A 21,751-nucleotide genomic window follows, 5' to 3' on the forward strand; every position below is an offset into this window, starting at 1 on the left:
TTTATTTGCTAAAGAAACGACTTCAATCATCTTACAGAGGTTCCCACGATCTGATTTTGTTAACTGCATCCCTGCAATGTCACTTGACCTGTTCCCCTGTCACTATATACATAACTATATGTGATTTGATTATTTGATCTAAAGTGAGATTTCTCAAGTCCAGCACTATTGACATTTGGGGCCAAATCTTCATGGTGGAGAACTGTCCTATGCCGTGTTGGAAGTTGAGTAGTGACCCTAGCCTCTAACCATTAGATGCTCGTACCACTCTCCCTCCCACTTGGGACAATCAAAAATATCTCCAGACAATGCCAAATACGCTTGCGAGGCAAAAGTGCCGAAAGTCATGTGCTGGCTTTGCAGAAGGTCTATTTTATTTATTTATTTTTTTAATTTTATTTTTTTAAAGATTTTATTTATTTATTTGACAGACAGAGATCACAAGTAGGCAGAGAGGCAGGCAGAGAGAGAGGGGGAAGCAGGCTCCCTGCTGAGCAGAGAGCCGGATGCTGGGCTCGATCCCAGGACCCTGAGATCATGACCTGAGCTGAAGGCAGAGGCTTTAACCCACTAAGCCACCCAGGCACCCCCAGAAGGTCTATTTTATAGGTAGGCTATACACCTCTCAATAGGCACACATGTCTAGAAGTCTGTTCTTTTTGTGTGCTGACTGCTGCTGATGATTATTGCCTACCTCCGTTAATTCATTAGGGGATGCAAAACAGTCCTATTCTAATCCGAAGATTTCTTATTTCTTAACTGGAATACTTCCAAAAAGAGAAACTCCCTCTCATCAACTACAAGGTGCAGTTCATAGAGGAAAGGTAAGATCTCTTCTTTTATCTCCCAGTTTTCCAAAATAACAAGTTCTGTAACCGTCTCCGTTGGGGATTTGTAGGTATATGAGCGGGTGAATTCAAGCACATTAGATGTGTTTCAATCCATGGCAGTTTGTAGTCTTAAAAATGTTCAGAGCATCCCCACTGTCCAGGAAGAGACCGTTCAGCCTGGTTGCTGAGCCTTTTTGCATGACTCAAGGATTCCCTGATAAAGCTCTTGCGGTCTTGGGTCACATGATGTTCCAGGCTCAACCTGTATGTTTCCTGTGCCTAATCTGGAATCGGCCATTTTTCCAAGAAGCTTGATTTCTTTTAGTGGGAAGTGGTAATGGTAATTAGAGGCCATAACCTGGGCACTCCTTAGCAACTTTGTTTTTATTTCTAGGCTTTCTCAGTAAACAGAGCTGGAAAATACTTCTTTTCCTTTTTGAGAGAAAATATACTGAGTTCATAGCAGTACCTGCAATTCAAAATCAGGATTTGAGCAAAATGAAATTCACCTTGTTGTTCCTATGTCTGTACCTCTTTGATTCCGTAGCAAAAATCTTGCTTTCTAGCACCTCCAACATAATTACTCCATTATTTTCTCCCACAAGACATAAAAAAAAAAATCGTCTCAGAACAACAATGCTAACACTACCATTGCAAAGCTCTGCGTCAGAACACTAACCCCATCCCTGACTCATGGATTCCTGTTAGTTTCAGCTGCAGAAGTCTGCCTCTTCTTAGACATAACCACGGAGTTAGGCCTGATGAGGGAGCAGAAGGCTATCTAAGCGTTGAGCAGGAGCTGATACCCAGCAACCTTCCCCCACCCCCACAATCCTGGGTGGAATATGGGTGACATTCCTCCAGGAAGTCCCCAACAGTCTTAACGTTAATGCCTTGCTAGAGGGAAGACAAACTGACCTTGGCAACGGCAAGGCCTCCGGGATCCTATGGGTCTTCTTTAATTACGACATGAAAATCCTTTTGAAACCTCCTTTTCCCTCACCTCCCCCACCTCCCAAGTATAGAATCAGCCACCCCTCACAACCCAGGTGTAGCAGCTCTTTCAGGTCCTGTCCCTGTCCCCGAGCTTTAATGGTGCAAAAACTACCATTTTGCACCAAAGACGGCTCAAGAATTCTTTCTTGGGGGATGCCGTGGTGGCTCAGTTGGTTAAGCTGCTGTCTTCGCCTCGGGTCATGATCCCAGCGTCCTGGGATCGAGTCCCCACATCGGGCTGCTTGTTCAGCAGGGAGTCTGCTCGCTCTCTCTCTCTCTGACAAATAAATAAATAAAATCTTAAAAAAAAAAAAAAGAATTCTTTCTTAGTCGTCAGCTCTGGGCCTCACCCCACCAAACCTCACCTATATTCCAAAACCCCATCAGGACCGCACCATCCTCTGGGCCCTAGAACTTGTCCTCTGGCTGGAGTCATGCTGGAACTACTTAAGAGCACAAAGAACAAACTGTTCCCAAGCCCCATGAAGCATTTCAAAAGTTCTATTCACATATGAGTTTCAAAAAATTATAAGCTTGGGGCGCCTGGGTGGCTCAGTGGGTTAAAGCCTCTGCCTTGGGCTCTGGTCATAATCTCAGGGTTCTGGGATCGAGCCCCACGTCAGCAGGGAGCCTGCTTCCCCTCCTCTCTCTCTGCCTGCCTCTCTGCCTACTTGTGATCTCTGTCAAATAAATAAATAAATAAATAAATAAATAAAATCTTCAAAAGCAACAACAACAAAAAATTATAAGCTCTATGCCACTCACATTATAAACCATTTCTATTGCCCACTAAAATAAGGCATATGCATCTTGAGTTGCCCACCTGATTTTAGGGGTGACCATGCATTTTGCTTTGGCCAGAGAAATGTGAGGAGAAATGACCCGTGTCGCTTTCACACCAAAGCTCCTCTTTCCCTTTTCCATGGCGACTGCCATTTTTCCAGTTACTTGATTCTCCATTAGCCTGGGTCCTGGAGTGAGGACAAACAGGATGCAGGAGTCAGTCCACCAGGGACATGGTGCCTAAGTGAGAAATAAAGTCCAGGGCTCTGTCCAACACACAGCCTTCCTGGACCATTCCTAGAGAACAGTCTTCTAGAATCCTCTCGAAAATTTCCATAGGTAGACAGCTTAGGTCCCATGAAGCAGTGTGCTCCATTTCCTGACAACTTTCATTGTTCTTCATAGATCAGATTGACTTCATTCTTCCTCTTATTATTGTGATCCACTGCTTCTGTGAGTAGAGCTTAATCCTTCTTGCTACAAAGCCCAACGTCCTACCTTCTTCTCATGGTGAAATATGACCATTTTTTGCAGTAGTCTTCAATGTCATTATTTCCAGATGATTCTTTCCCAGTCACTTACCTCTGGGCCATTCTTCAGTCTAATAACCAAGATGACTATGGATTTTGTATGTAATATTCTGTACTCCCCTGCCCACCCACCCCTGCTACTACTCCATGCTGATTTGTTCCCCTAATGGAAGTCCTACCACAGTAAAACAAACCCCTAAAAGACACTTCTGATGTGAAAATCCTCCAAGAGATCAAAACCACATCAAGAAGAATAGCTAATAGTTAGGTCTGGAACTATAATAACAAAAAAGGGACAAATCCCTTCAGGGAGAATTATTGCAACAATGGGCTTACTGTATAATTCCAGCCCAGTGATTTTTGGGACCAAGCAGTCCGAAACTAGGGAAGAGAAACCAGCTGCAGAGAATTCCAAGAAATATCAACATGTGTGATACTTCTTGGAGGGAAATTTCCAGTGATTTCTGGGAACATTTAGTAACTTCTGTGCTTACATATGTTTGGTGTGTAAAGGCAAGTGCTTACCCCAAAGCTATTCATTCAGAAGTTGACACAGTGAGTCTTTATATTTTTGTTTGAAAAAAGTATCCCTTATTTCTCCCGATTTATAAAAATACCAAATGTTGTCATAGAAAATTTGGAAAACACGGAAAAATACACCTACGTGGCAGTTAATTAGTTATGGCAGATATGCATAAATAAAATCATTGCATATTTAACAGATAATGGTAAAGCCATTAGTACTCCTGTCTGATATAACAAAATTATGGCTCAAAATTATTTGGCTGTGTCTTAAAATGCAACAGCGTTTAGAATTTTGATTTAAGGGCGCCTGGGTGGTTCAGTGGGTTAAGGCCTTTGCCTTTGGCTCAGGTCATGATCCCAGGGTCCTGGGATCAAGCCCCACATCGGGCTCTCTGCTCAGAGGGGAGCCTGCTTCCTCCTCTCTCTCTCTGCCTGCCTCTCTGCCTACTTGTGATCTCTGTCAAATAAATAAATAAAATCTTAAAAAAAAAAACTTAAAAAAAAGAATTTAAAAAAAATAATTAAAGAATTTTGATTTAACTCTCTCCTTTCTGCTAGAATTATAGAATTTGTTTCAATTCCTTGACTTCCCATGTAAGGAAATCAAGAATCATAAGCCTGATGACCGTTTCACGGCTGACCACATTGTCAAACAGGTTTCCCAAAGAAGTCGAAGGAGTTTGGCTATTCTCCGTGGCCCGCCGGAAATACTTAGAGTCATTTCAAACTCAAAGTGTCTAAAAACTGAGGTTTTCCCTAGTCAGGCTATTGCTTTTCCAAAGAAATGAAGTAACACTACTTTCTGGCTCACCAGGTTTACAATGTCAGTGACTCTCTCCTTCCCAACATATTTGGGAAGATAGGAATTCCCCCTTTAAACTTCCTTTAGGATTCCATCCTTTCCTTTTGCATTTTATACCATTATCTTAGGCCCCACCAACTGGGAGGCTGTTAGTAAGGAAGAGGCACTAACATCCCTCCAGCTGCCTCCATCATTCCCTCTAATGCTCTAACATGCCTTTATGCTTTTTATCAGTCCTTTTTCCAAAATGCGTGAAACTCCTCCTTGCAAATCTAAACTCTTTGGCCTAATGCCATTCATCTAAAAACTATTATCTACTCTGTGCCAGGCCCCATGCTGGCCGGAAGGATATAATGACACACTGAGCAGACCAGCTCCCCTGCCCCATGGTGCACGATCTAGTGGGGGAGACAGATGACAAAGTGAACAACAAAATAAACGTATGACTTTTGCCGAGTAGCTGAAGGAAATAACCATGGTGCTGTGCCCAAGATGTTGGGTGCTGGCTGCTGGGAGATATGCAGATGGGTGGGGTTGGGGGCAGTGAAAGAGGAAGTAGAGAGCTCAGTAAAGAGTCTCCTGCTGTTGGGCAGCCAATGATGATGGTTTGGATTAACGTGGTGGCAGTGAAGAGCGGGGACACAAAGGGGAAGAGGGAGGGCTGAAGCAAAGATCACATCCAGCTTTCTGGTTCAAACAATTGGGTAGATAGTAAGCGCCAGTCCTGAGATGAGGAATATGAGACAAAAGTAGATCTGGGACTCAAAAGCTAGAGTCCCATGGTGGGCCTAACCGACCACCTAAGAAGGAAGAGGAACCAGCCCTGGAATCACCAATATTAACAGCCACTGGGGAGCTGGCTCCCATGACCCTCCTCTTAAACCCAGCTGTCCCAGATCTCTCTGGGACACACCATGGTTTGGGCAGCCAGTGGTCAAACAACCGTCATCCCAGCTGGGGATCCAGCCCAGAATAGCTTTGACCTTGGTCTGATGAGTCATATTCTACAGCCTCTAGGGGAGGAAGAGTCTTCTTCCCCAGCAGCACCTGCTCCTAACCAACCCCCCCACTACACACAGAGAGAAGAGGATTTTTTCTGAAGACTCCCCCAACCAGCAGTGGCACCTTCCTTAGACTATCTGTGGAATAGAAAGAAGGGGAACTCCTCCCTCCCATCTTTCCAAGGCTGAGACCCCTTCGGAGAGGAAGCATTGCCCCCTCACAATATCCTGTCAATCAGGAGAACATAGATCTGCCTCTCTCTGATCTGTAGGGGGTGCTGTACCTGCCACTAGCAGAGAAAGGCAAAGAAGGCTGGTCACGGCCATCCTGGGCCTGAGCCCTGGCATCCTGTCCAGCCCAGCCTTGGGGGCCAGAGCCTGTCCCATGGGTGCAGAGCTTCCAGCTGGAGGGCTCCCTGCCCCACTCCGGGCAGTACTCCTTGGACAGGCTGAACCAGATCGGCCTCCCTAGCAGGAACACGTGTTGTGTGGCCTGTAGAACCTGCTCCTGGCTGGCTGCTCTCTCCCTTAACTTCCTGGAGGGTGACATTCCTGCTAGGGCTGCTGGCCTTAGCATTTAGGCTGCCCAGAACGTGCAGACTGTTCTCTGATGCCCAGTATTCAGTCTGCTCAGAGATCATGGGTGCTGCCTGTAGGTGGGGCAGGCTCGGTTCCCTGTCCAGAGGACAGCTCCTTCATGCCCAGAACAGCCCTTCTCCCCAGGCTGGAGGAGGGGACATCAGACAAAGACAAGGAACATTCACACAGGTCACCTGACACATGCCTGCTTGGGGCTCCCCAGGCTCCAGGCGTCGGACTCCATCTAGAGGTAGCTGTGGGCCAACCTCTCATCGTGAGGGCCATCGAACCCATGCTGGGGGCCTGGGAGGAATGCCCTCACCTGCGGCTATGACCAGGAACAGGCCATGAAGTCCTAGCCTTGCTTGGCCTCCCACTTAATGACTTTTGAATTTGACAGTTCAAAGAATGAAAAGAAAGGAAAAGGAGAGTTGTATTTCCCCACATTCTTTTGAAGCATTGCCATCTAGTTTATACTGGGTCGTTCAGAGCTTGTAATTCAGTAGTTATTCCTACTTGGTAGCCATTGTCCTTAATTTGTGTGATACCTTTAAATTATGCCTTCCCTGGGTGCCTGACTGACTCATTTGGTATAGCATGCGACTCTTCATCTTGGGATCATGAGTTCAAGCCCCACACTGGGTGTGGAGACTACTTAAAATAAAATTAATATTAAAAATAAATTAATTGTGCCTTCCCAATAAGATTAAGACTATGTTCCTTTGCATTCACCACTCTCTCCTCCCCTGTGCCTGGAGCTGAAAATGCAGCAAACCCCACCCCTGGTTCTCTGCAGAGGAAAACAGCTCAGGCCCTAGCTCTGGCCTTGCCTGATAGTCTTCCCTGGCCCCAAGCCAGCCCTATCAGTTATTTGCACATGGATGCTACTGGGGGGCAAGAGGGAGGCTGGAAGAGGGAGGAAGGGCTGTCTGTGGGGCCCCTGTCCCTTTGGAGAATCAAGTACTCAGCCCAGGAGGAAGACTCAGGCTTTCAGACTTTTGATAGGTAGGGAAGCAATTTTAAAAAGGTTAACCATGGGGGCGTCTGCATGGCTTAGCTGGTTAAGCATCTGACCTTTGATCTCAGCTCAGATCTTGATATCAGGGTCTGAGTTCAAGACCCCATTGGGCTCTGTGCTGGGTGTGGAACCTACTTAGGATAAAAGGTTAACCATACAGGTCTGTGACAGTCCATAAAGAAAACAGGGGAGGACTACCAGAAATTACAGGATGGCTCCACCCTCTTGCTGAAATGGCATATTCTTTTGAATGCTTTGGGTGATTTCACAACATGCAGAGCTCACTAGGAGCAGCTTTCCATCACTGAGGATGGAAATAAGGGGATTAAGGAATATCCTTCCCTTCTACCCTGCCAGCTCAGATCTCCTCCGTGACCAGCCTCTCTCTGCTTTGCTTGTCCAACTTCTCATCCCATCAGAAATCAACTTATTGGGGCGCCTGGGTGGCTCAGTGGGTTAGGCCGCTGCCTTCGGCTCAGGTCATGATCTCAGGGTCCTGGGATCGAGCCCCGCGTCGGGCTCTCTGCTCGGCAGGGAGCCTGCTTCCTCCTCTCTCTCTGCCTGCCTCTCTGCCTGCTTGTGATCTCTGTCTGTCAAATAAATAAATAAAATCTTTAAAAAAAAAAAAAAGAAATCAACTTATTCATGCAAGTGGGACAGTGGTAGGCAAATGGAACAGGAAATTAATAATAATAAATTCAATTACTCAGCCTTTGAGGCTTGAATTCCAGTAAAACAGAACTTCCCGTCTCCCGCCCCCCCCCCCCGCCCCTCACACGAAAGCATTTGCGTTGACACAGCGCCATCTTCTGGCATCCAGGACCAGTGCAGCTCGTTTCACTCACTCAGAGCCCTGGTGGATGTCCATGAAAGCACGGCCACTCTCCTGCCCAGTGTGGTGGTCAAACTTGGTGCAAGTCAGAATCATCTTGGTTTGTTTGTTTATTGTTTCTTTATTTGAGAGAGAGAGAGAGAGAGAGAGATTGAAAACAAGCGGGGGCTGGGGCGGAGGGAGAGGAAGAGGGACAAACAGACTCCCCACAGAGCCAGGAGCCAGGAGCCCCACTTGGGGCTCAATCCCAGGACCCAGAGAACATGACCCTGAGACAAAGTCAGACACGTAACCAACTGAGCCACCCAGTCACTCCTTGGGGGATTTTTCAAATGGAGACTCCTAGCCTTTGCCTTGCAACAATTCTGAGTTTGTGGGTCTAAGGTCCCAGGAGCCTAGATTTTAGGCTCCCAGGTGATTCTGAAGGAGGGATTCCATGAATCGTGTTTTGAGAAAAACTGATGATAGAGAAGTGATAGCGCAATCCACTTTTACAATGTAATCTGTAATCTGTAAATGCCACAAAGTATAGACAAAGTCTGCTGGGGACTCAGAGAAGGGACACTAATCAGACTAGGGCAGAGACTGGGAAAAGCTTCCCAGAAGGTAGGACTCTAGACAAACAGAAGTTGACAAGATGAAGAGGGGAGCAGAGGATCTAGACGGAGGGTGTGGCATCCACAGAGGCAAGAGGGCATGAGATCACATGCAGGTTGTGTGGGAAGCTGGAGCCAAATGTGGTTAAGAGAAAGGAAAGACCTGCAGTACTGAAATCTAACTTTATCCTGAAAGCTCTGGGGAATGCGGAAACTGTATAAGCAGGAGGACAAGGCCAGAAGTGCATTATAGGAAAACCCCTCTGGCAGCAATGCCAATGGGTGCAGGATGAAAGGAGCGGACACACTGGGAAAGAAGTGGTGGGTCTCTGTGTGGAGGGACTGGCACTGGGCGAAGAGAAGGGGGCAGACACAGGAAGAGGTAAGGGTGTCCAAACAGTAGAACCTAAGGACCCATACCCTGGGCGGGGGTGGGAGGGCAAGTGAGAGGACCTAAAGATGATGCTAAGGGTTTGGACTGGAAGACCAGATGGCATCATTTCCAAATACAAAGCACACAGAGCGAGGGGCAGTGTTGGGGAGGGTCGGGGAAGAATAGGAGAGACAAAAAAGGGAGAGAGCACACGAACAGTGTTCCTTACTAGTGCAATTATCCTTGCCCTCCCCTGCCACTTACTGTGATCTTCATTCTTCCCTAATCCCACTGTGCCTTGGCTGTGTTTCATCTGTAAGATAAGGACCATAATAGTATCTACCTCATAGAGCTGTTGTCATGTGCCTAGCACATAGTAAGACTCAACCGATGTTAGTGATCTATTACCAGATTACTGACTGGGGTTCCAGTGCACCCCATTGCTCCCAATGCTGTGCTTTCTGTTTTAGAATTGTACATCCAGGGGCGCCTGGGTGGCTCAGTTGGTTAAACCTCTGACTCTTGATTTTGGCTCAGGTCATGATCTTGGAGTTGTGAGACTGAGTCCCACATAGGGCTCCTCATTGAGTGTGGAGCCTGGTTAAGATTCTCTCCCTCTTCCTCTGCCCCTCATCCCCAGCACTCCCTCTGTCTCTCTCTCTCTCTCAAATAATAACAAAAGTTTAGAATTGTACACCCATGTCCTTTGCTAAGCAACTTCGCAGCACCTCCCTCTAGCCCAGAATGCATTCCCCTGTTTGGCATCCACGCCTTGCTCTGGTCGATGCAGTATGAGTGACACTGGGATCCAAGCAGAGGCTTTAAATGTGCTCGTGAAATCTGGCTTGCTGTTTTGTGCTTATGCAATTCACCAGGCATGACCTCGTTAGCCACTGGGTCTGGAATGATGAAGACCACAGAGCAGACCTGGGCTAGACCTGCAGCCTCAGTTGGGGTGGGAGGAGCGGTCAACTCAGAGGCTTCTGAGCAAGAAAATAAATGTTTGCTGCGCGTCACTGAGATGCAAATTTATAGAGTGCTGTTGTTATACAGCATTATTGCAACAACTGCAAATACACTGATAGAGGAAACCATTTTCTGGCCAATTTTTTTTACATTTATTCAAAGCCTCTGATGTCTCTCCACTAAGCTCCTTGAACTAGGCACCATCAACTGCCCGAGGGCCCTAGATCTCTAACAGTGTACCAGGCCTTCTCGGCCTTTGTTTGTTTTTGTTTTGTTTAAGATTTTATTTATTTATTTGAGAGAGAGTGCATGAGTGGGGGAGAGAGGCAGAGGGAGAAGGACAAGCAGAGTGTGTGCTGAGCAGTGACCCTGACGTGGGACTCGATCCCAGGACCCTGAGATCATGACCTGAGCCGAAGTCAGCTGCTTAATTGACTGAGCCACTCAGGCACTCCTCAGCCTTTGTTAAGAGCAATCATTAGAGGTTTCACAACTTATAGCCACTGAGGGGTGACTTTGGGTGTCTTCAGTCCGTGAGAAGGGAGGTACTGAGCTGGCAAAGTGGCAGGTGCCCAACCCACTTCTGCTTATACCCTTCCTTCCCCTTGGCCAAACTCAACTCATGGCCTGACCACAGAGTGACCCAACAAAGCTAAATTTAATTATATGCTTGAAACACAAGTGGACCCAACTTGACCTCCAAACATCCTAAGAACAGCAGCATTCCCAAGGCCATTTGCTATGTGGAAAGGACCCACAGGAATGATCAGGGAGTTCTTGGGTCTTTGTCCATTCCTCAGTTGTACCTAAGCCTGCTTTATTCTAGGCCGCAGAGTGGAGAGAGCACTGGGTAAGCAGTCAAAAAAATTGCTGATGTGGAGTACATCACTTACACTGGCTGCCTCTCAGTTTTCTTTCTGTAAAACAGGGATGATAAGACTTGTCTCCCAACATTCCCTGGTTGTTGTAAGGATAAAATGGGGAAGCGCTCACAAAACCGTCAAATGAGGGGTGCCTGGCTGGTTCAGGTGGTAGAGTGTGAGACTCTTGGGCTGGCAGTCATGAATTCCAGCCCCATGTTGAGGGCGGAGATTACTTTAAAAATCAAATAAAACAGGGGTGTCTGGGTGGCTCATTCTGATGACCATCTGGGATGGAGCCCCAGATTGGGCTCCCCACTCACCGGGGAGTCTGCTTCTCTCTCTCCCTCTGCCCCTCCCCCTGCTCGTGCTCACTCGATCTGTCTCAAATAAATTTTAAAAATATTTAAAAAAGTAAAGTAAAATGTACATTAAAAAAATAAATCTGTAAACTGAAATCTAAATGATAAATCCTATCACCTGTAGCTTCCGGGAGAGCTGGGCGGGAGCAGAAAGAATGCCGGAACAGCACCTCCTTCTGGGCATCTCAGGAACTGCAGCGCACCGAGGAGCAGCCTCAGACCGGCCTGGTTTCCTCCTACTTGACGTTCCCTCCGTCCGTGGTTGCGTGACTTTCCTCCCGGTTCAACTTGGACCGCTCCCTGTCCCTTCGCTCAGTCTGGGCTCGGAACCCGCACAGCCAAAACCCCCACCTGAGCAGCGGTCACTTCTCCTGCTGCAGGGCTCCATTCCGCACGGGGCGCCTTTCCCGAAGGGAACTCGTGAGAGCTGTAGGATACAGGCTGTTTAAGCAGAGTTCATCTTTTTCCGTTTTTCTATTATTTATACAAATATATATATAAATATATATTATTTTTAAATATCATATATTATATGTAAAATGTACTTATATATTATATATTTATATATTTAACGTATTATATAAAATTAATATATAACATATAAACTACATATATTATATACATATATTTACATATTTATAAATATATACATGTATTTGCATATATTTACATATATGTATATATACATATATTTATATTATATGTATTCTATATAATATATAAATGATATATTATATATAATATATCATTTATATAAACAATAATAAATATATATAATATAGATCATTTATATATGTTATATATACATATATTTATATTTTTATATATTTTTATATATTTAACATATTATATAAAATTAATATATATTATATAATATATAAACTATATTATTATATTTATAATGCTTACATATTTATATATTTATTTAGCTCAATTAGTGCTGGCTGAGAAATCAGTATTCCTCGCCTTCCCAGCCACATACTCTGTTGTTCTTCAGACAGTGAATGAATGACAAGCCCAGGGCGAAACTGCAGACTGTGTCTTGGGGTCCTTTCTGTACAGGGTTTTTTTTTGGGCCGGGGGGAGGGATGGTCTGTTTTTGTTTTAAGCACCAAGAGCCTGGGACCAGGTTGTTCTCACCACCCTTCCCATGACACCCGAATCCTTGCGGTGCCCCAAGGCATCACAGTTTTATCTAGTAGGACTAATTTGAGTAATTAACTTTCTAAAAAGTTATTTGCTACATGATAGTATCTGACCTGTTAACATGTTCGTCTTTTCAAGGCAGTCTGTGGACTCTCGAGGTAAAGGTGGCGGGGGCGATCAAAAGAAAGAGAATTTGCCCAGGGGTGCCTGGGCGGCTCAGTCCTTGAGCGTCTGCTTTAGTTAGGCTCAGGTCATGATCCCAGGGCCCTGGGATGGAGCCCCCACGTTGGGCTCCCGCTTGGCTAGAAGCCTGCTTCTCCCTCTCCTGCTCCCCCTGCTTGGGTTCCCTCTATCACTGTCTCTTTCTCTGTGTTAAAAATAAATAAATAATCTTAAAAAAAAAAAAAAAAAGAAGAGTTGCCCAAAGACATTGTCGGTGGATGTACATTTACAAAACGACGGAGGCGCCCAATGGGGAAGAGCCGCACCGGCCGCTCTGAGACTTGCCATCCATCCCGGTTTACTGCGGAGGCCAGGAAGGTTCCACCAGGTCTGCAGAACCAGGCCTAGGACTCAGCCCTTGACCTTTGCACCTCGTTCTGCGGCAGGGAATATCCCACGAGGCAGAGGCTGCAAATAGTGACTGAAAAGAGAGGTTGATATTTGAAAGAATTGTTCACAGATTTTAATTTTCCTTTGCTTTATGATTAGATTCATATTATTTTCTTGCTTTGCTTTGCAGCAATCTTTAAGATCCCCATCTCCCTCCCACTAGAAGGAAGACTCCCTGAGCGGAAGAGCTTTGCTGTGTTTACTGCTATATTCCTAAAACCAGGCCTTGCCTTCCGTAAACACTGATGGAAACAAACAAACAAAAGAATCAATTAATATGAAGAGTAAAAAGGCGATGCTATCAATTATACCTCAATAAATCGGAAAAAGACAGGCTGAGAAAAATTCCACTGTCATTTTTTTAACTGATATTATGTTAAATTGGATTTGTTTCATTCTTTTTTTTTTTTTTTTTTTGAAGATCTTATTTATTTGTCAGAGAGGGAGCACAAGCAGAGGGCGTGGCAGAGGGAGAAGCAGGCTCTGCTGAGCAGAGAGCCCAATGCGGGGCTTGATCCCAGGACCCTGAGATCGTGACCTGAGCCGAAGGCAGACACTTCATCAACTGAGCCACCCAGGCACCCCTGGATTTGTTTTATTTTAAATATGAGATGGGGGGGAATAAAAATTATATAGGTTCATTACTTTTTTTTTTTTTTTCAAATGAAACAAAAAGTGACCAAAAAAAATTAACACATGACGCCCATTAGGACAGCACACACACAAAGAAAAGGGACTGAGTGAGGACAGAGTAAGGAAGTGGCCATGTGAGCACCTGGGGGGCTCAGGTCATGATCTTAGGGTCCCTGCCATCCACTAGGCAGGGAGTCCACTTCTCCCTTTCCCTCTGCCCTACCCACCCCCAAGCTCTCTCTCTCTCAAACAAATAAATAAAATCTTAAAAAAAAAAAAAAGCCTTCCTCTTTCTGTTTTCAGCCTCCCTCCTGAATGCCATTACACAGCATTTCATTATATGGATGGACCACACCTGAGCTGACCAGTGCATCCCACTTCAAAGGTTTTTATTTTAGTTTTGGGGAGGGTGTTTTTTAATCAGGAAAGCAACTTTCTCTTCCTTTTCTTCTCTTCTCTTTTCTTTTCCTTCCTCTTCTTCTTCTTTTAATCTTTTGACCTCTTTCTCTCTTCTCTCTCACTCCCCATCCCTGCCTCAGCCAACCACCACCAGGTTTCATATCTATGAGCCTGACTTTGTGCCGCCGCTGTTGATGCTTGAGATTCCCATGGGAGAGAGATCATCCGGTATTTGGTTTCACTTAGCACAATGCCCTCAAGGTCCATCTGTGCTGTAGCAAATGGCAAGAATTCATTCTTTTTTAGGGCTGAATAACATTCCACTGCATATACCACAATTTCTTTATCCATTCTTCCATCAGGGGATGCTTAGGTTGTTTCCACATTTTGGCTACATAACTAATATTGCAATGACTATGAGGGTGTGGATAACTTTTCAAATAACTGTTTTTGTTTTCTTCTGACAAAACCCCAGATGTAGAGCTGATAGCTCGTATGGCAGTTCTAGTTTCAATATTTTGAGAAACCTCCGTAGTGCATAGGGTTTTTCATAGTGGCTGCAATGACATTCCCACCGATGGGCCACAAGGGTTCTTGATTCACCTCCTCGCCAATGTTTGTTATTTCTGGTCTTTGGCCATCATCTTATAGCCATCTGACAGGTGTGAGATGATACCTCGTTGTGGTTTGGATTTGCATTCCCCCAATGATTAATGCTGCTGGGCCTCTTTTCATGTACTTAACCTGTTGGCCATCTGCAGGTCTTTGGAAGGTGAAATTCCGTTGGATGAATATAGGGCATTTTATTTATCCGTTCATCTGTTGAAGGAGGTCTGAGTTGTTTCCACCTTCTGGCTATTACGAACAATGTTGCTATAAACACTCATGTACACGTTTTTGTATAGACCTAAGCTTTCAGTTCCCTTGGATATATACCCAGGAGTGGAATTGGGTTATATGGTAACTCGATGTTTAATTGAGAAATTGCCAGATTACTTTCTGAAATGACTGCACCATTTTATACTTCCACCAGCAGCACATGAGAATTCCGATTTCTCTACATCTTCACCAACACCTGTTGTAATCTAACTTTATTTTAATCTTCTCCTTACTTTTCAATTTTTTTCCCCACCTCCTTCACTCACTCCCCTATTTCCTCCCCTCCCTTACATAAATCATCAGAATTTCTAATATTATTGAGAACCTAAAATAGTTCCACCAAGGAGCCCTTTCCCCTGTGTTTTCTTTGACCCTAAACTCCTCTTCCATTAAAATTGCTATTGGTCTCTAAACCCACATTTCTATCATCTTTGAATTTCTAATCCTTATCAGCCAAGGCCCCATCTAAATGTGTTGTACTCCATCAATGTTTCTAAGGATCTTGGGATTTGAAAAGAACCTTAACTATCTCCTAACCTAATTCATTTCGTTTAATGAAGGACGAAGGTAGAAAGAAGATTGGATGGAAAGAAAGTGGGAAATAAGAAAAGAGGAGGGGGGGGGTGCCTGGGTGGCTCAGTGGGTTAAGCCTCTGCCTTCGGCTCAGGTCATGGTCTCAGGGTCCTGGGATCGAGCCCCCAGGGAGCCTGCTTCCCTTCCTCTCTCTCTGTCTGCCTCTCTGCCTACTTGTGATCTCTGTCAAATAAATAAATAAAATAAATAATAAATAATAAATAATAAATACATAAATAAATAAAATCTTTAAAAAAAAGAAAAGAGGAGGGAAGCAGAGGAAGGGGAAGAGAAGGACCACCAAGTACATGCCTGACATTTCACATACAACATCTTATTTAAATCTCACAATGACCCCATAAGATTGGTGTAATCTTCCCCCCATTTCATAAATGAGGCTACTGAAGTTAAAAGAAGTTAATTATTTTGTTCAAGGTCCCTCAGCTTGTGAGAGTCAAATTTAGCTACCTGCAACTCCAAATCCTGGGACCCAAGAAACTCTTGAATTTCAAGGAGGAGGATTACCCTCAAGGGTGTATGATTACCTTATCCCTTGGTCCTGGGACAGACATGCCCCGGATGGACCACAGTTTTGGAAATGAAGGGGTATTATTAGGAGAATAACACAGTGTCTCATTTCTGAAAGGAGTCAGTGTATGATGGGAGAAGTTTTATCTCAAAAGACAGGTGATGCTTCAGGCGAGGAGAACACAGGCTAGGAAAGTGGCCAAGGTTTTGGTATTTGTCATCTGGAAGGAATGCCAAAGTTAGATATGTGAGATAGTATGGAAAATTCCGAGAGAAAACTTCAGAACGTGGGTTACCTCAGTACCGAAGGAGGCTACTCATGTTTCTGCAAGCTATTCAAAGAGCAGTAGCAATTTAAAAAAAATAGACAGAACAAGGTCATTACACAACCAAGTTCATTTGTTTCATTTTGCCTCTGACTTCTAGGGCTTGCTTCTGAAAACATTTTTTAAAATTATGTCTGGGGGCGCCTGGTGGCTCAGTCGGTTAAGCATCTCTTTGTTTTGGCTTAAGGGGGTGATCTTGGGGTTGTAAGATGGAGCCCTAAGATGGGTAAGATGGGTTGTAAGATGGGTTGCCAGCTCAGCAGGGAGTCTGCTTCTCTCTTGATTCCTCCCCCTGCTCGCTCTAGCTCTCTCTGTCTCAAATAAATTAATCTTAAAAAAAATTTGTCTTGTTGCATAATTTAAAAAGTCAGTCTATAAACCATAATCAGAGAAGTCTGATCTCAAGCACCTGGGTGGCTCAGTCGGTGAAGCCTCTGCCGTCCATCAGGTCATGATCCCAGAGTCCCAGGATGGAGGCCCGCATCGGGCTCCACACTCGGCTGGGAGTCTGCTTCTCCTGCTACCCCTCCCCCACTCAAGTTCTCTCTTTCTCACAGATAAATAAAATCTTAAAAAAAAAGAGAGAGAGAGAAAAAGAGAAGTCTTATCTCTTTCTTTGTCTCTCTGCCCCATTCCCTCCTCCCCCTAGAGGTAATGGGTTTTTTGTTTTGTTTTGTTTTGTTTTAAGTAGTCTCCACGCTGGGCATGGACTTGAACTCACAACCCTGAAATCAGGACCTGAGCTGACAGGTGGTGATCTGAGGGTCATGGTTGGGAGAGCCTCGAGTGGGGCTCTGTGCTCAGGGCAGAGCTGGCTTGGGATTCTCTCTGCCCCTCTGGCATGTGCGCGCTCTCTCTCTCTCTCTCTCTAAAATAATAAATAAATCTTTTTAGAAAGAAAGAAATGAAGGAAGGAAGAAAGAAAGAGAAAAAAGACCTATACTGACATCAAGACCTGAAGTGAGATCAAGAGTCAGATGTTTAACCAACTGAGCCACCCAGGAACCCCTGGGTTCTTGTTTTTTTTTTTTAACTTATTTGTCAGAGAGAGAGAGAGCAAGAGTGAGCACAAGCAGGGGGAGTGGCAGGCAGAGGGAAAAGCAGGCTTAGAAGCTGAGCAAGGAGCCCAATGCAGGATTTGAACCCAGAACCCTGGGATCATGACCTGAACTGAAGGCGGATGCTTAAATGACTGAGCCACCCAGTCATCCCTTCATTTGTCCTTTTAACTTTGTTTTTGTCCTTTTATTTCCTTTTTTAAAAAGTAATCTCAATGACCAAGGTGGAACTTGAACTCATGACCCTGAGACCAAGAGTCACATTCTGTACTGACTGAGCCAGCCAGAAACCCCTTATTCATCTCTTCTTCCCCTTCTAGTTTAAAAAACAAACAAACAAACAAACAAACAAACAAAAAAAAACTCTTTAGTTTTACCACCTTCCTTTTTTTCACTGGAGATCGTGTCTCAGTATTTAGAGATATTTCTTTTTGTATTTCCACCAGCAAAAAATAAAAGTGCTCGTTTCCTGACTACTTTGTCAACCTATTTTGTTGCCAAAGTTGTTGAAAAGTAGTATCTCACTGTAGTTTTAATTTGCATTTCTTTTGTTACAAGTATGATTACACTTCTTTTCATATATTTAAAGGTCCTATATTTTCTTTTCTTTTCTTTTCCTTTTTTTTTTTTTTTTTTGGTAAATGTGTGTTTGTATATCTTGCTTATTTCCCACAAGGGGATGGTTTTCCTTTCCCTCTCCATCTTTTTAAGCCCTTTATATATTAGGGATATTTACAGTGAGAGGCTAGAGGTGGCTAGTAGCTGATTGTTAAATCATCAGGAATTCTGTGACCCAGCTGATGCCACATTGGTACAGCTGAGTGCATCTTGCGAATTTAAAATCTGTTATGGTGGGAATATTTACTCCCTGGTGATCAGCAAATCCCATGAAACAGGAAGTCCTCCTTGCCCTGCAGGACACAACCATAGGACAGGAATCTTCTGAAAGTTGGAAATTTGTTTTCCCAGTTTTTAACTTGTCTTTTTGTTTGGCTGATTGATGTGTTTTGCTGTGCAAAAAAATTTTATTGTTGCTGTTGTTTGGGTAATGCAAATTTCAGCCTTTTCCTTAATTGCCTAAGAAACAGATATGATTGTCTGGCTATCCACTTACCCCCATATACCTTTTTCCTCCATTGATTTGAGATGCCACCTTTATCACATATTAAATTACCTGATGCAATTATTTTTGGATTTTTCCACTTTGTTTTATTGATCTATGTATTCACGTGCCAACACCTTAATCTTACTATCCAAGCCTTATGATGTTTTAATAACTGGTAAAGCTAGGCTTTCTTCATTTTCTTCCTTCTCAGGGCTTTCACAAATAGTCTTGTTTATTTAATCTTCCAAGTGTTTATTTAATCTTCCAAAATAAAATTGTCTTAACTCCAAGGTTCCTTCTTCTGCTGCTTTACCAAGTGTTAAAAAATTACAGCCTTGGGTGCCTGGGTGGCTCAGTGGGTTAAGCCTCTGCCTTCGGCTCAGGTCATGATCCCAGGGTCCTGGGATCGAGCCCCGCATCGGGCTCTCTGCTCAGCGGGGAGCCTGCTTCCTCCTCTCTCTCTGCCTGCCTCTCTGCCTACTTGTGATCTCTCTCTGTCAAATAAATAGATAAAATCTTAAAAAAAAAATACAGCCTTCTGACTTGTGCTCCTCTGGTCTGTACTCCCACTTTGGTGGACACCTTCTCTTTCTTTTCCCCCTGATATCCTTACTCTGAATAATTTGAATTCTACACCCAGACGTTTCCTCGCAGAGAAAGCATTCTGTAAACTTCATCTACCACTTTTGGAAATTACGAAAATTGATGCTGAATAGCTATGGGATTTGGAACAAAACCATTTTCAGATTTTTTTCAGCTATACACTGTAAGTAAAAAAAAATGTTCCATTTCATTGGGGTTTTGTTTTGCACAATTAGAAATCATTTTCAGCCTGTTCCCAGTGGTACGTATCCAGAGAGCTGGACTCTTGCAAGCACTCTGTCCACGAAACACGTTCGGCGGACGCCTCCCCTCCTCACACTCCTTCAGTATTTCCTCCTTGGCCTCCAAATGGTGGAGCGCCCCGGAACTCAGATTCCAGACCTCGTCTCCTCTCATCTAAACTCCCTCCCTGAGTGAGTTTATGCTCTTGAGAATTTAAATGAGGACTCCCAAATTCTACATCTCCAGCCTGCACCTGCACCACGTACTCAAGATTCGCCCCTCTAACCGCTTCCTTATCAACTCCCACTGGATGTCTCAAATGTGTCTTCAATTTAACTTTTCCCAAAACAACTCTGATATTTTCCCCCCAGACCTGTTTCCCTTAGAGTCTTCCCAAGTTAGTGACAATTCTGTTCTCGTAGCTGAGGGAAAACCTTTTGGCCCACTCTTTTGAAGCCACCTACTCCTGGGTTCACTCATGTGACCACAGCTCAGCTGGACTGCTGGAATGACTGGGACAGCAGGTCTCTCTCCACGCGGGGCTCTGACAGGACTCCTAGAGGGCAAGCCCCGGCATACAAGCCCGCCTTAAATCTCTTCTCGACTTACAGCTTCTGATGTGCCAATATGAGCTCAGTGTCTTTATCGTGGAGCAAGGAAACCAGCCCCAGGAATGTCCACGTATGGCGAAATGACTCCCGCTGCCAGGAGACTGCCCACACTGCGGCACTTACTGACTCATTCGTAACCGGCAAACTTTAGCAAAGCTGCAGTTAGCTGACAGCTTTGCAGGGCCTGCTGATGTGACCACAACACTCAGCTTTTCCTCCCCAGATAAGATGATTCTTCAGCTCTTTTGTCTAACTGCTTTTTTTTCTAAGGCAAATTCTCCCAGGATTTTCATTCAGGGCTCTTTTGCAGCTAAACAGTCACAGGTCCCCAGGTTTGCGGATTAGTCGCCCTTTCTCTACCCTTTCAGGTTTCCTAGTGTTTCACAATTTGTACCTGCCCAGACTTCTCCTGTCTTTTGTTTAGTCCTGTTTCGTCAATTTTCCAATCCTTTCATGTATGTTCTTTCTCTTTACATAATCCCTTCCTCTGATTTCCTTGGTTTATTTTTCATGTCCTTTTTCTAACTACATGAATTGAATGTTTAATTCATTTGTTTGCATTCTCTCTTAATCATGAATGTTACAAGCTATACATTTCTTTTTTATGTAGATATTTATTTATTTGAGAGAGAGCAAGAGAGAGCACACCAGTGAGCATGAGGGGGCAGAGAGCAGACTCCCTGTTGATCCCAACTCTGGACTTGATCCCAGGACCCTGAGATCATGACCTGAGCCCAAGGTAGACGCTCAACTGACTGAGCCACCCAGGTGCCCCCAAGCCATTACATTTCTAAGTAAGGCACCTTCTACCCATTAAATCCCCCCATCTGGTCACTGAGTTCAGATACACTTACCCTGTAGCTGGCACTGCACTCTACACACATTGTTTTTACATCCCAGATTAATCTTCCGTGCCCATTTTACAGATGAAATATGCACTCAGATGTCTGTCTTGTTGCGCCTGGCTGGCTCAGTCAAAAGAGCACGTGATTCTTGATCTCAGGGTTGTGAGTTCAAGCCCCATGCTGTGTGTAGAGGTTACTAAAAAAAAAAAATAAATAATAATAATAATAATTAATTAATTTTTAAAAATGTCTGTGTTGTGTTACTACTATTCCGGGGACATCTGAACATTCCGTTTTAAGGGATCCCCCAGCCTGTGCCCCTCTCCTCTATCTCCTATTTCAATACTCATAGCAAATGCCATTTCTTCCAAGGAGAGTTTAGTAAAACACTGACCGCCTGATCTAAAAGTGCCTCCCTCCACACTTGCACACATTGTTTTATTTTGTTCATAGCACTACCTCAAACTATCATATTCATCTATTTTGTTTCCTTGCAATGATCTGCCTCCACGTCTGAACCTCAGGCTTCAAGGAACAGACATCTGTGTCTTGTTCAACACTGCGTTCCTGAGGCTCCTCCGAGTCTGCGGCGCGCGCGTCGGCAGGAGTCGACCCGTGGAATCCGTGCATTTGCCGAATGCAAACAACGCCGCTGGCGGAGGAGCCAGCCCCTGTAGACTCCGCCGACAGAGAAAGCAACAGCCCCTTTGGAATCTGGCAGCGGGACCCCGGGAGGAAGAGGCACCCTCCGGAGACGGGACTCCGAGCAGCTCGCTGAACTGCAGCCGCTGTGCCCTCCTGTGACAGGAGGGGGAAACGACCACGGCCACTCACAGCGATTCTACACAGATTCAAACGTACCTCACAAGCCCGCGAGCGAGCAAGAGAGGAGGAGAGGTCGCCCAGCAGCACGGGGGGAGGAGGGGACGGCCTGGGGACCCGGCACTGGCGGCGAGGGGGACGCAGGGCTTGCGAGCGGCACGCGGGAGCGCCTGGGCAGGACAGACCCGAGGGAGGCTCGGGGGAAGGGAATGAAGGGGGCGCCGAGGAGGCCTCCAGGGCCCGCGGCGAAGACCCGCGAGCGGACGCGGAGGGGCGCCGGCCCGCGGGAGGAGGCGCGGAGAGGCGCCCCCTTCATTCCCTTCCCCCGAGCCTCCC

Source organism: Enhydra lutris, unplaced genomic scaffold (assembly GCF_002288905.1).
Source record: "Enhydra lutris kenyoni isolate GAN:26980312 unplaced genomic scaffold, ASM228890v2 scaffoldscaffold33, whole genome shotgun sequence".
In the NCBI taxonomy this organism is placed as follows: domain Eukaryota; kingdom Metazoa; phylum Chordata; class Mammalia; order Carnivora; family Mustelidae; genus Enhydra; species Enhydra lutris.